General features: G+C 39.4%; 1 long non-coding RNA gene across 1 annotated transcript in view; it reads right to left on the bottom strand.

The window, feature by feature from the left end:
• The window catches only part of LOC111095346, a 54434-nt gene extending 40128 nt beyond the window's left edge, over window positions 1-14306 (bottom strand). The window contains exon 1 of the long non-coding RNA XR_005356606.1: window positions 14175-14306. This is a non-coding gene — a long non-coding RNA (uncharacterized LOC111095346). The remainder of the gene's footprint in view (window positions 1-14174) is intronic.
• Window positions 14307-14533: the final 227 nt, after the last annotated feature.

The raw sequence follows: 14533 nt of genomic DNA, 5'->3' as shown, positions 1-14533 counted from the left end.
CCACAAACCCAGGGTTATGTTGTTCTGGCATTATTTTTTGCTACTCAAAAATATTGTCCAGGGTCCAGGCTCTTCCTGTCTCCTGGCTGTGTATCTTGAATGTGTTGGTCTCCACCATGATCTCAAGAGAGACCCTCCAGTTTCAGATCGTGCTGTGTTCAATATAGGAAGAAGAGGAAAAGTAGCTTATACAAAATGCATTTAACCTATAGAGAAGCAAATTTTATTTTATTTTATTTTATTTTATTTTATTTTATTTTATTTTATTTTATTTTATTTTATTTTATTTTATTTTATTTTTAGAAGCAAACTTTAAAATACAGTTTTTGGCCCCCTCTGACCAAAATGAGTATGTGGTTTTCTAGCCTCTGACAGGGGAACAGTAGAGATGGGGGTTTGGATGGGGGTGGGGTTAGCCAACGAAACATGTGCCAAGGTGTGACTTGGAATCTACCAGTTGGTATGAACGCTACCCTTCCCTCTGCACTAAATGTGGAAATGTAAGGAATAGGAAGGAATCTGCATTCTTCACATGCTTAGAGACGCAAATTTTTGTCCTCATTGCTGACCCAGTATGTCTTTGGTCATGGAAGTTTACTGTTATCTCCAGCTCTGGAGGAATTAAAACACCTTTTTTTTTCTCCTTTCCCTTCCTCCCTTACCAATATGAAAAGCTTTGGATTTGAATATCAGTACTAATGAAGAGCTTTATTAATATATGGATGGTGGGGCATGGTGAGGCAGTGTGAAATAATATATATATTATTGATGATTGTTGCTGGGGGACAATAGGGGCTCCTGTCCACATATACATTTATTACTTGAATTTTTTCATACAGGCATCTATCACACTTTTGACCTGTAGAAGCAATGAAGATAGAAACAGATAGTTATTAAACTTCTCAGTAGCTTTTCATGCTTTAGGCAGAATAAATCCAATACTGTTCATCTTCCTAAAGGTCTTATTTTCTAAACAACTGTGGGGTTTATCCCTGAATCTCCAACAAGTTTTTCAGATATTCTTGAGTAGTGAAAACGTTTGCATGACTCAATCCACCTAAGTCTGATTACTACATTTTTAAAATATTCATAAATGTTCCTGACTCCTGCATGTGAAATTGACTGGCTTGCCCCTGAAGAAGTGCCCAAGCATGCGCTTACCCTCTATCTGTCAGGTACTACAAGGGCTGGTTTGTGAAAAGTGACTTCATCAGGCTCCAATACAAAGCCAGTGCCTTCTATTAGGAAGCATTCAAAATTCTGTGCATCAAGCGAGATATTTGTCTTTTGATTGATAAGGCTGGTCATTTTTCCTAGAACTTTTCATTTCAGTGAATTACATCATCGCACGTCCACAAGCCTTTGTTTTAATATGATAGAAGAAAATATAAATTTTGCCTATTTTTTTTTTCCTAGAGACATGCTATGACAGGTCCACAAAGTCGCAGACTGCCTAAAAGGTGAGGGTAAGCAAGAAGAATGCTGTCTACCACAATATCGAGTTGTAGCTTATGTATTCAGCTATAAATTCACAAGGTTCACAAGGATCCTGACCAAGAACCATGCCATGGTTTTGTTCGGGAGGCTGTTCTTAAATTTGTTAGATTATTTCTCTTTACTGCCCATACTCTAAGGATGACTCTAAGGTTTCTCGCTTGTATGTCTAGGAGAATAATGAATGAATATTTATTCATTGAGATGATAAATATCAGAAGAAAGGAGAATATTGATTGGGGGGCTGTCCCCAACTTGCCAAGAAAAAGAAGTTAAACAAGTTCTCTACCCTGTACGTTCTTTTGTATCCTATAGAGAGAGAATGCTTTTCTGTCCTCGATAAATAATACTTGTCCTGTGATGATCTCCAGGAAATTTTTTGTCTTTCTTGGAAACTATGTAGATGAAAGTGTGATAATATATTTCCCGTCAACTGGAGGGTATGATGCTGAGTGAAATAAGTCAATTGGAGAAGGACAAACATTATATGGTCCCATTCATTTGGGGAGTATAAAAAATAATGAAAGGGAATAAAGGGGATAGGAGAAAAATGAGTGGGAAATATCAGAAAGGGAGACAGAACATGAAAGACTCCTAACTCTGGGAAACGAACTAGGGGTGGTGGAAGGGGAGGTGGGCGGGGGGTGGGGGTGACTGGGTGGCGGGCACTGAGGTGGGCACTTAACGGGATGAGCACTGGGTGATATTTTATATATTGGCAAATTGAACACCAATAAAAAATAAATTAAAAAAATAAAATAAAATAATAAAAAAAATAAAAACAAAAAAATAGAAAGGAGGGGAAATGAGTGGGAAATGTCAGGGAATGAGACAGAACATGAGAGACTCCTAACTCTGGGAAACAAACAAGGGGTAGTGGAAGGGGAGGTGGGCGGGGGTTGGGGTGACTGTGTGACGGGCACTGAGGGGGGCACTTGACGGGATGAGCACTGGGTGATATACTATATGCTGGCTAATTGAACTCCAAAAAGAAATATACAAAATAAAAGAAAATAAAATCCTTGCAAATATATATATAAATCCTGTCACTTTAACTATCCTAAACTGGTCGGAAAATAGTAATTAGTGGAAGAAGTTTTGAGTGCCCAAAATGGATACTCCAGGGTTCAAACACCAAAACTCAAGAGTCTCCTCTAGTCAGGATCTTTGTCTTCACTCACAGGCTCTTTGGTCTATCTCGCCACCCAGTTCTAAAGATCTCGATTAGTAGTGATGACAATCATTTAGAAGATAATGATGATAGATAGCCTTGGCACTAACATAGGAACATTACATTATTTCTAATTATCCCTATAATCATTTTAACTATCCTAAGGGTAGATAATATTTACCCTCATTTTATAGATGAGAAACCAAGAGAGAGAGGTTATGTAACTCACCCAAGCTAGTAGGGGGGAAGCTAGGCTCCAAAGAGCTACCATAGTGCACAGCCTTCCTGAACAAGAGTATTATTTATGTTCCTCAGGGTTGCATCTTTAGCCTTCTGCTTTTCTCACGCAACATTTACTCATAAAATAAGTGATCTCATCCAAATTTATGGCGGTGACCATCATCAGAAGCTAATGACTCCTAGAATAATCTTCCAGTTCAAATTTCTTTTCTGAGTTCTAAAGCTGTATATCTTACTGCCCCAGGACATTCTTACTTCAGCGTCCAACAGTTACCTCTAGTTTAACGTATCCCAAATTAATACTTCATCTTCTCCAGCCCCTCCCCATATCTGTTCCTCCACCTCCAGTCCTTATCTTCCTAATGGGCAATATTATACGCGTAGTTGCCCACGCCAGAATGTATGCTTGACATTCCCTCTCCTTCAACCCTCACATCCAATTAAAACCTGAATCCTATTGATTCTATCTCTTTAATGGTACTTGAACTGTCAACCCCATTCTCTCCTCTCCATCTCCACTGCCAGCACCTTATTTTGCCTACTTTATTGCAACAGTGTCCAAGATTCTAATGCCACTCTAGACTTAGCCTGTACTTTATAAAAATCTGTTTAACTCCTCATGTAGATGCCTCCATCTCTTAAACCCTGAAAGCGAATTGGGACAAGCAAATTTTCTGATTTGATTTCATAAGCTAAATATAGTGAACACAACTGTATTATTGCTAGATTTCAAGTGTTTTAAGTGAAATCTTAAAATTCTTTTCTTTTACCTATTATTCTTAGACTGTATACACTGTATACATTTATACTTCCATCAAACTATCAATGTTTTATTTCTTACGGTACCTGGTTTCTTATCTCCCCACCCCTCAAAAGTCCATGGCCCAAATGGCTGCCATAATGACCTTTTCTACAAAATAAATCTGATTCTCTAATGGTCTTGCTTAAAACCTTGCAATGGCTCCTTACTGCCTCCAAGACAAAAATCCAGAATCTTTACCTCAGAAGTAATCTGAGACCATTTTCTTGAAAACTGACTGATAACCAGCCCTATGTATCAGCCCCTTAGGACATGGCTAGATTATATTAAAACAATGACCTAAAATTATACAGTAAAACTACTGTTCTACCCACCGTATTGGATTTTAAGAGTTATGGAGATTCCATTTGAAGAGATTTCCTAGAAGAATGTTTATATATGAGTGCTTAAATAAATAAATGCCAGTAAGTTAGGAAACTATGTCACTGTATTTTCAGATTTTACAAGATGGAAAAAGTTAAATGAATTATTTAAAAAATACAAGATTAGTCTGGAGTGGCATGAGGTGTTGAATACAGGCCATAAGGGAGATTTAGCATGAAGACTTCAGCCAGGTTTTCACAGTGCAGGAAAGACAGACCAAAGTAAGGAGCATAAGAAAGTACAAGTTCCCCAGTCATTACCTAACTCAGAGGTCACAACTGGAGACTGCAGCTCAAATTTTGCCTGAATTTAGAGTCCATCTGGTCTGTACGTATTTTTAAAATTTCTACATTTCAGGAGCACCTGGGTGGCTCAGTTTGTCAAGTGCCTGCCTTTGGTTCAGGGATCCTGAAACAGAGCCTCATGTCCAGACTTCCTGTTGAGCAGGGAGCCTGCTTGTCCCTCTTCCTCTGTGCTTTCTCCCCAGCCCCCTAATTCCACTTGTGCTCTCATTCTCTCTCTCTCTCTCTCTCTCTCTCTCTCTCTCTCAAATAAATAAATAAATAAATAAATAAATAAATAAATAAATAAAATCTTTAAAAGAAAAAAAACCTTCCAGGGATGCCTGGGTAGCTCAGTGGTTTAGCACCTGCCTTTAGCCCAGGGTGTGATCCTGGGGTCCCAGGATTGAGTCCCATGTCGGGCTCCCTGCATGGAGCCTGCTTCTCCCTCTGCTTGTGTCTCTGCCTCTCTCTCTCTGTCTCTCATGAATAAAAAATAAAAATCTTAAAAAAAAAAAACTTCCAAATTTCAATATTCTTAACAATTAGTTTCACCAACAGGCTAGTTGTCAGCCCATGAACTGGTATTGGTTGGCAAAAACTACAGAATTTGAGCTTCAGCTTTTAGAAACTTTTATAGCAATTTGGCAACCTAATCACGTATCTGTTGAATCCAAATGGGTAGTTTAAAATGCATATTTCTGGTTTACCACACTCCCCACCATCCCCTATTCTTATTTTAAGCCAGATTCAATCAAATGCTAGGTCCCTGGTGGCACTTTAGTTTAAGCCTCCTCTCATTCATTAAATTCATTCACACATGGGGCAGGAGATCTACAGCAGTTATGGTGCCAAAGTCTCAAGAAATTTCACATGTTTACACATATTAGTTAGTCACATTTGCCTGGTGCTTTAAAACTTCTAAGCCTCCGCCACCAAAAGATGTACAGCAAAACAAACGTCTAGTTGAAAGCTGTTATTAGTACCTCGTGCTGTACTTAGATACACATCATGTTCTACCCTTTTTCAGGCAGATTGAGAGACTGGAATTCATGACGGAGCAAGGGCGTACGGAGGGGGCTAGAAGCAAGCTGAAATAGCTGGGGAATGTTGCATCCAGCAAGTAATAGTTCAAAATCATTCTAATTCTTCTCTTTTTTTTTTAGTTTATCCATCCTTCATACCAATGTGATTATCTGATTCCAGGGGCCAAGCGTTTGGTTCCCTTTAACAATTTTCTTTACAATTTCAGCTTACTGAAGCATATCATAGCTCTGAATGCTACAATGCACAGAGCAATGCCCTGATCTTCTAGAGCAATTACCTCACCCATACCCAAGACACATCTTGTACTTACCTAGAAGTAGAGCTGAGAGCAGAAATATTCCCTAGTGATTTCCAAGTCTTTTCAAATGTGTTAAATACAAACTTGATCATTCAACTTTTCTCCCTCACCTGTCATCATCATAATTTTTAAAGGCCTCTCCCCACACACACTGATTCATTCCCAGGCAAGTAATGAGAATGTGGAGTTGATATTCATGACCATCCATATGTTAGTTGGAGGCATAAAATCAAAGCTCGGAGAGTGTGAGCATAGCTGAAAGGCTAATCCTTCATGCTTAAGTCCAAATTTAAACCCATGAGTGTTTTAGAGATGGCTTATACATTTTAATCATGGACACTGTTATAGAAAACTTGGGCTCTCAATTCAGAATGAAGCCACAAAAGGGTGAGTGTTCATACATAATACTTCTAGATACACTAACGCATGGTGACACATGAGAAATATTTATTTGGTGAATAAATGTACAAATCAACAAATCAATCAGTGAACTTACTCTAAGACTCAGTTAAAAGATTCCCTGTGAGGTGATTCTTTTCCCAAACCATTCTTGTTCCCCTAAGCCCAGGTTCTGTGAGGGCCTGCCTCACAGGCACTTGCTGCATAGCACCATCAGTCAGTGGAGTGCCCACGGTGAAGGACCATAGACCTGCTGCAATGGCGGTAAATAGGACTCTGGTATGTCTGGTGGGGGACTTTACCTGGGAGCTGACGACTACATGGACTTGACTGACGAGCTTCTGCAAGTAGGTACAGAGCCTATAAGACCACATTACTCAACCCTGCCGAGGCAATGTAGAGAAGGGATACAGCCAATTAAGTCAACAACAGATAGAGAAATTTCCCACATCTGGGTTCATGTTCTTCATGTTCTCCACACAAAGGTCTACCTTCAAGGAGCCATGATATAGGGGAAATTACTTCATTTTCATTGTTCTCCATGAAACCCACACCTTGAGGTAATTCTAGATTGGGTAAATCCAGGAAGAGTCACCCAAACTAAAACTGGTTGAATCAATCCTGGCCATCAGAGGAGTAACAGATGTTATGGCCAGGCTGCCCTCACATTTTGCCAGAAATTTAAGTCATGATTTCAGACAGACTGCAACACTTTACGGAATATTCCAAATGGAGTCATTCTTATCTCAGCAACTAATATTGCAGAGCTGCTTGGAAGTGGCAAGATTGTTTTACGTCGAGAACAAAGAATTCCAATACAGGCTAGGTATCCTGCAAAACCAGACATGTTCTGGTGGACCCCAAGAATAGGACCACAATGTATTGAGGACTACAAGTAATTTCCACACTTCCACACTATGACTGTATCTCTGCAGACTGGTACCAAATAACCACAGGGAGGAAGGTAAATTATTTGTTTCCAGCTTGCTACAAAGTGTTTTTATTACAAAGGCACTGGTAAGTGGTGAGATATTTACTCAATAACATTGCTTATAGCCAGCATGGCATGTCTGATGAAGGTAGGAGGTAGATTTTCCATTGTCCTTCATGCTTCATACAGCATTTATGAAATTCTCTCCTACATAAAATGTTGCCCTGAGCCCTGAGCAACAGAATAATTTATACCAGCAGCAGCAGCCTAGTGTTACACTCTGCAGCCCGATCCATGGTTGAGGAGGCTCCTATGAAGTGAGATGAGGCTTCCAAAACTCCTACACCATAGTTGCAGATGCTTAAAATCTTGAAATTTGTTATTTTGTGCACTACACATAAATTTCAAGAAAAATCAGGAGTGTTAAGCCATGACCTGTTACAAAAACCTCTCAACAGGATATTGCCTTACCATTTATAACTCAGAGTTCCTAAGTTCCCAGATTCTTATCTAAAAGTTGGTATTATTGACTCAAGAAGAGACCCTGAGAATGTTGGTCACCAAAGTGGCTGTTGGTCACAAAAAGAGGAGAAAGGAGAGGTTGGGCTGCCAAAGCCAAAATAATATGCCCACCCCAGATTAGCTGTGGTGCTAGTGAAGAGACGTGTGGCCAGGATCTCCAAACCCCAAATCCTGGCACCATGGGTGCCCCAGAAGCACGTGCATGGAAGACACTTAAGGAAAATGAATTCTGAATTATCAGCTAAGACTACAGTGTCAAGCCTCTGGGTGATCTCACATCTCAGCAAGCCCAGAGCATTGAAGCCTCTTTTTGACCCTCCTGGTACACAGCATGCTCCAAGCCACTTCTACCTTGGTTCTACAAGTCACTCAATGAGTGGACTCCCAGTGCTGGGAAGGGAAGGTCCCAAGGTGAAGCAGTACAGAATCACCTCGCTGCACCTCATGGGAAGGAGCAGAGAAAAAAGGCCCCAAAAAGGGATCACTCAAGAGACACAGATGAAAAAGGGACCTGCAGAAGAGAGAAGGTTTAACTTCTCTTCCACACCCCATTCTCAGAAATTGCAATTCCAACTCTGTGGTTAGGAGGTAGCGAAGGAGGAAAGAATGGAGGCTGGAGCCGACTTCTCCCTCTAAAGATCAGAGTGTGTCAATAAACGCTTTGCATATTGACTGTAGATAAAGCTCACAGGATGCAGAGCTCTGGTTTACTCTTCTCTTTCTGTTCCACTAATACAGGCTTGAGAGCAAACACTCCATACTTGGCTTTGCCACAGAATAAAACTAATGTATTTTCCTCAATAATTATAATGGACAAGAGACAACTGGCTTAAAACTTGCTGACCTTGGGGTATCTGGGTGCCTCAGTGGTTGAGCATCTGCCTTCAGCTCAGGTCGTGATCCTGAGGACCTGGGATCAAGTCCTGCATCGGGCTCCCCACAGGGAACCTGCTTCTCCCTCTGCCTGTGTCTCTGCGTCTCTCTGTGTCTCTCAGAATTAAAAAATAAATAAATCTTAAAAAAAAAAACTTGCTAACTTTAAAGTTTGCTGAATGAACCCATCGGTTCATTAAGCAGTGCCCAAATAGCTCTAAGCATGGCTTCTTGATCTGTAAAAACAGAACGTGTTGCATAAGTATCTAAAAGTACTTTTTCTTAATTTCTTGATTTATAAATTAATAATTGATGTTAATTATTTTAAATGTATAATTATATACAAAATAATTTTGATAACTTGATATCATAATTTAGAACTTTCTTAAATCTGTGATTGTGGAATATTATGCAACTACACTTCAGTTGTCTATTACTCAACCTAAATATAAATCTTTAGAGGTTGTGCTTCTTTATCGACCTCTCAACCATAACCTGATAAATGCTTCTTCTGTAATTGGATCTTATTAGGGAAAGACTTTAATATATGCAAGACTTTTTGAAAATCATGATATATTTACCAAGTTTCCAGTGAGTATTTGGACCATCATTTTATGGTTTAAAGTGCGGGATTTAGGTACAAGGTCTACAAGGGAAGACACTGATTCCCCTACCACCTTCCTGATCTTTGAAGAGCTGTATGTAAATGATATGTAAAGTATTTCTAAACCTGCCTTTGCCACGTGATCCAACCACAGAGGCAGCTCTTCTGGTAACAGAAAGAATGAGAAGTTTTAACAGAATTATTTCAGCACTGTTGTCAGGAAGCCTATTTGAAAGAATCAGAAAGGAAAAGGACTGTAGCATTAGTACCCTCACATTTTAGCTTCTTTTCTACAAGGATTGCTGTGCGATACAGTAATATGTGGACAGAGACAGAGATGGCAGGACAAGCAGTGGCTTTGTGGGTACTGCCCCTCTCCTGAGGCAGTAGCTGCCACAGGAACACTGTAATCAGAGTGAAGGTACAGATTGTATAAAAACTTCCCAAAGTCCTCTGCACCATTCTCTTAGTGAAATAATAATGCTTCGCAGTATCCCACAGAAGAGCTTTGTGTAGTGTTTGGCATTAAGCTTTGGGTAGACCCATTTAACTCATTTCAACTCTGAATAGCTGTGAAAGGATTTGTTCAACTCCAGCTGTTCATATTTCTCATGACCTAAAAAGAAGAAGAAGAAGAAGAAGAAGAAGAAGAAGAAGAAGAAGAAGAAGAAGAAGAAGAAGAAGAAGAAGGAGGAGGAGGAGGAGGAGGAGGAGGAGGAGGAGGAGGAGGAGGAGGAGGAGGAGGAGGAGGAGGAGGAGGAGGAGGAGGAGAAGGAGAAGAAGGAGAGAAGGAGAAGAAGGAGAAGAAGGGAAGGAGAAGAAGGAGAAGAAGGAGAAGAAGGAGAAGAAGGAGAAGAAGGAGAAGAAGGAGAAGAAGGAGAAGAAGGAGAAGAAGGAGAAGAAGGAGAAGAAGGAGAAGAAGGAGAAGAAGAAGGAGAAGAAACAACTAGGATGTTTCGTTACGCATACGTGAACCCCTCCAGCCTAGCAGTCTAAGCTATTCCTTAGGAGAAAGATGGGAAGATATTTGTAAAGCTAATGAAACTTCGATCTTCAGAGCCCTTCATTTTTGTGGGTACCATCGTGACCCTGACAGGTTTCAGTAAAGCCTTGTATTTGAAATTTTGCAAAATAATTTTAACCACAACCAATTAATACTGTTGTCCCTTTCCACTCCAACTTCCTCTCCATCACATGTCCTGGGTGTTTGGTGGCACTGGAGTAGCCATGAGCATAGTGAGATCCAGCTAAAGGAAATTTGAGGTGCAAAATCACTTAACATGGGTTTAGCCTGGCCCCCAATGACTTCTGTACATAGGTTTGGGCATTGCTAGTCATTCTGACGCAGGAATGGCTTCCAGGAATGACTAAATGATGATTCATCTCCAGGAAGGTACAGGGACAAAGGTTTTATTGTCATTTAAGTAGATAAGTTGTTGAGAAGTGAAGTTTGAAAATCCAGACCCAGAAACTAGCCTACAGAAAATTCTTCTCATCATCAGACATGTAGAACTGCAATAAGAAGCAATTCTCATCAATGACTGATGAAAACTGAAATTTTCTCTTCTCAGAAAAAATAATCAATAATACAGCCTATACTATTATAAATGCACATTTTTATAGAATGGTCCAAAAAAGAACTTATCAGAATTTCTGACTTTGTAATGGACAAACCTGAAGCAATACTTCAAAATATAAATATAGCTATATGTAAAGTCACATTTTATTAATTTTGATGTATTAGATCACATATTAGTATTTATAATTCATTGTCCTGATAAGACCAGAGGTTCCAGACGAAATGGCATGCAAAAATGCTATGAAGGCAACAAAATGCCCTGAAGATGCAAAATGTTTCTATGACCAAGCACCTACCTTTATTTATTTAATGTATATTCTATGAGTAATTTGATTACAAAATTATGTGGCCCATTACAACATAGCACTAAATCTAGCATACATTCGGCTTGCTCTTGTGCATTCCATAATTTCAGACTCCTTTTATTATTTTTTTCAGAATTACTGTTCATACCAAAATTTAAATGTATTAAGAAAAAAGTATCCATCCAAGTAGAAGCAAAAACCATAAACCTAAAAATGTCTTTGTGATATTTGTTCTCTGGTTTTTAAAAAAATATTTAATTCATTGTGATTTATCATTCTAAATAAATATTCATGTTCATGCCTAATTTTCTATTTGTAATTTCATATTCTTTTTCTTTTCTCAGCAAATGAAGTTGCAGGCTGCACAAAACTTGCATCTGCCATTGAATTAAACCAACTGCAAAGGCATTGATTTACCTAGTCTACTGGATAGAACATGACTGACTTTTGGGAAAATGGGCTCAGGCCATCAGCGTTCCAAAAGCCCTTATCTCAATGATGAAATTCGAAAAATTCTGAAACCTTAAAGATATGTTTATTATTTGGCATCAAAACTCATTTGGCAACTGAGCTTAGCTGGAACTGACATGAGGCTATTTATAAATTTAATTGATCTCACTTAGTATGAATATTCATACATTTTATTGTGGAAATATTAAGCATTTGAATTTAAGATGTTGCACAAATCCCATGAGAGGTTTTTCAGAATTAATTTTTTAATTAAAAAAATTTTTTAATTCTAAAAACACATGTAGTTCCAGGATTTATGGATGAGGACGTGGGATCTGTACTTATTTTCTCACAGTTGCCTCCCATGGGCAGGGACTTGGGGAGTCAAGTAATCTGTTGAGGACTGTGATAAAGTTTTGAGACTACTTGGTAGAATATGACTGGTGGACTCCAGGATATCCAATCCCTGCCCTGGATTCCAGAAGATGCTGTTCACAAAAGAAAACTGATGGAATAGAAGGCAAAATTTCATTTGATTATTGGGGGATGTTGACGTAACATGAAAACATGGAAACCCAGATACATAACATGTGACATGGACTTGAAATATACATTAGATCTGCAACATCTCTAAGCCCAAAGAAACGATTGGCACTTAGGCATGTACTAGTTGTGTGACCTGGAGCAAAACCGTCTCTGTGAAAAACATGCCATCCCCTATAAAATATGGTTTTATATCATCTATTTTATATTTATATGTAACATGGGTATAATATAAATATATTACCTATGGCTGATATTTAGCTAGTACGTGCCATTATGGTCGTGCAATTGATTAAATATTGAAACGATCTTCATGGGTTCCATATAGCTGCTGCCCTATGACCCTGAGCACTTTCTCCTGCCTCCCCAGCCGTCCTTCTTGGACCCCTCAACCCTGGCACAAATCCATCAACTGGGAGCTAGCATATGGCACAACCAGTGCATACAAGACCATACAACATCACTCTAAGCCAGTGTTCACTCTGATTGGCCAATGTTTTGTCTTACTGGTGGTTAAATATTTTGAAATTACCTCTGGGTGAACTAGGCTGTTAGCTGGCTCCATGGTCTCAGAAATTGTCCTATTAATTCACCAGATATGCTCCACTTCATTAATCACCGAGGAAAAACAAATTAAGACTACAAGGAGATACCACTACCCATCCTACAGAATGGTTAACATGCAAAAGACAGAAAATACCAAAAGTCAACAAGAATATAGAGCAAGTGCTACTCTCATACACTCCTGGTGGGAGTACAGCTACATGGGGAAATCGGTTGGTGGTACTTACTAAAGCTGAACGTGTGCATACTGGCATCAGTCATGACCCAGGAATTCTCCTCTAAGCAGTAAAACTTTCTCTCTCTCCACACTCCTCATTAAACAAGGAGACATCGCCCAGGGTTGTTGCCTCAAGGAGACCATAGATGCTGATTGCATTCCTTCTCAGATCCACAGTGGGGAAGCGTTTTGATGTGCATGGGGTTAGCTCAATCCTAGTGCCTCAGAGGTATTTTTGTAAAGCAGAGCTCCTCTACCAAAGTAAAATTCTCTACCTCCTCTCCTGCCTGGTTCTGATTTAATAAAGTTTATAAAAATACCAGCATCCAGCATGGATTGCTGCCAAAGTTTTTTTTTTTTTTCTGCCAAAGCTTTTTGTTCCATGTTCCACTTGTCCTCATCAGCAGATTCAATGGGTGCTGCTAGTTCCTCTGTCTCTTTCTGGATGGAAATGTGAAAAAGGGACGAGCATTAGAGTCATAAAAATAAAAAAAAATTTAAAAAAAATTAAAAAAAAAAACAGAATTCCCCACATTAGAGGAGCACCTGAACTACTTTCTGGTGGGTGGAGGCCGGGATCAGTGTGTAACCTTGCTATTTTTTTCTCCATCCAGCTCTAGCTTCTTCTTATTGGTTAGAAACATATCTGCGATTCTGACATTAGCTTTTCTGACATCTTAGCTTTTGGTAGAAAGTTCTTCTGGGTCTCTAACAACATTTAGCAGGTCTATGGGGGAAACTGCATCAAGTGACTCAAGCCAGACACCATTTCAAATCAGAGATCTTTCCCTTTTTAGATAACCCTGCAAAAGATCACAAATTCCTGTCTTACACATTTAGGTATTCCTCCCAATATATAAAACCTTTCTGGTAATGCTGACCAAGTCTTTTCTGACTTAGTTTTTTTTTTTTTTTTTTTATTTCACCACCCCTCGTTCATTCCTTGAGTGATGCCTCCTCCTAGCCATCCCTTGTCTGGAGGATGATCTTTTACAATATGAAAACACCTTCAAGCCACAGTAGCAGCAACAGATTCAATTTCCATGAAGAGACAAAAAGAGTGTCACCCTTGCCTTTAAGAATTTCAATATCTGGCAGGAACCTAGCTCTTTAGCTATTCAGGGTGGCACTTTTGTCTTCTGGTGGTTACAAGAAGCTGTAATTAATGCCTCCAAAGGTATTAATATCGCACAAATAGGCCTTTCTGCAAAATAGTCAAATCCAGATACGACAGGCGGAAGAAGACCACTTGGACGTGTTAGTCCTCACCAAAACTTGCTTTCGCATACACAACTTAGAGACCAAAGTAGAATATTGGCTTCCACTCTAAGGCACGGTCATGTTCCAATACCTTGCTTTTAGAAATCTGGCCTCACCGTTTGAAATCAAAGTTGGTATGCAGGTGGTGCCAACGAAGTTTTCCCACCAGCCAACTGTGCCTGTAAGGAAGACAGGATTCAAATGAAATCTCACCAGCTTTGATTATCCTCCAGTGCCTGTGCCACATAGCTGCCCTTTCCTGCTTGTCAGCCCTCCAAGGGACACAATGACTTCCACAGGCACCAGCAGTACCACAACAGTTATTACAGGGAGGGAGAGACCTTCATCACCGGAATATTTTAGCAAATGAATCACACCAGACTGATGGCATAACTCACGTTCTAAGGCCAAGAACAAGAATTATATGGTTTATTTTAAGACAGCAGAAGAGTAAAAAAAAAAAAAAAAAAAAAAAACAGATTGAAAAACATATGATATCCCCTCCAGCTCCGAGCTCTATAAACAGCAGTGGCATTTGCAAAGTTCTGCGTGTCTTCTCAAATGTGGTTTCA

Source organism: Canis lupus, chromosome 3 (assembly GCF_011100685.1).
Source record: "Canis lupus familiaris isolate Mischka breed German Shepherd chromosome 3, alternate assembly UU_Cfam_GSD_1.0, whole genome shotgun sequence".
Lineage (NCBI taxonomy): Eukaryota > Metazoa > Chordata > Mammalia > Carnivora > Canidae > Canis > Canis lupus.
This window is presented reverse-complemented; position numbering and strand designations above follow the sequence as displayed.